Below are 386 nucleotides of genomic sequence, written 5' to 3' on the forward strand. Positions count from 1 at the left end.
GTGTGTGTGTGTGTGTGTGTGTGTGTGTGTGAGTGGGGGGCCTGAAGGCTCTGTCGCTGGCTTCGCTGTGAATACAGATGCTGTGGCCGCTGACCGATCCGTTGCAGCTCAGCAGGCTTGGGTTTTATTGCACCGTGCAGGTTCTGCAGGTTTGAGCAGGTCCTCCTCCATCTGACTCCCTCTCCTGCGTTTACAGGACTGTGCTGGTGCTGGTGTGTAACAGCTCGTTTGGACCTCCAGAACCCACAGCCGGCCATCATTCCTCCCTCACATCAATGTCAGCTATTAAAAGCACAAATACCTTCTCAGAGCGAAGTAAGGCATTTATAAAACAACATTTCCTGTCACCATGAATATGATGTTCAGAAGCGCATTACTGCGACTGA

This window comes from Sinocyclocheilus rhinocerous, unplaced genomic scaffold, assembly GCF_001515625.1.
Source record: "Sinocyclocheilus rhinocerous isolate Xijiao unplaced genomic scaffold, SAMN03320098_v1.1 scaffold1669, whole genome shotgun sequence".
Lineage (NCBI taxonomy): Eukaryota > Metazoa > Chordata > Actinopteri > Cypriniformes > Cyprinidae > Sinocyclocheilus > Sinocyclocheilus rhinocerous.